Raw genomic sequence first — 605 nt, 5'->3', positions numbered from 1 at the left:
CAAGGCTGCGACTTATGAGCGTCAGTGAAGTCACAAATCAGCCTCATGCCCAACGAGGAGCGAGAGCCAGACTCAACCCCGGGGGACCCCACACACACACACACACACACACATCTGGTTGTGATAATGAGCTCTCTGGGCAGGCTGTGGGGGGTAAGTGTCCATAAAACTGTGTGGATGGAAAGTTTTTCACGACCAGCTAAAAAAAAAAAAAATTGTTTATATGAACTATTGAAAAATGGGATCTTTGTTGCACAACCTCGATGTTGCACAACCTCCAATGCTGTTTCACCATAAAGAGGACTGAGCAGTGCGTTTCACTCTTCAGAAATCAGCCACCAGAAAGATGTTTGACTGTCTTGTTTTATATCACGTTAAATAAAAAGGGGCTAAATGTGACAAAACCTGAAGATCAACTGCAACGAATTACCAGAAGCAAAGACGAGACATGGTCATTAGAGAGCTCTCTTAGATAATAACAAAAATACTCATCATTATAAACTGAAATCACGTCATGCTGACTTTTCTGCAACAAAACAGAAAGAAGTTACAATGAAAATACGTTCAAACCCCAGTGGATCCATTGATTTGTCCTTCTGAACTTT

This window comes from Salarias fasciatus, chromosome 11 (assembly GCF_902148845.1).
Source record: "Salarias fasciatus chromosome 11, fSalaFa1.1, whole genome shotgun sequence".
Lineage (NCBI taxonomy): Eukaryota > Metazoa > Chordata > Actinopteri > Blenniiformes > Blenniidae > Salarias > Salarias fasciatus.
This window is presented reverse-complemented; position numbering follows the sequence as displayed.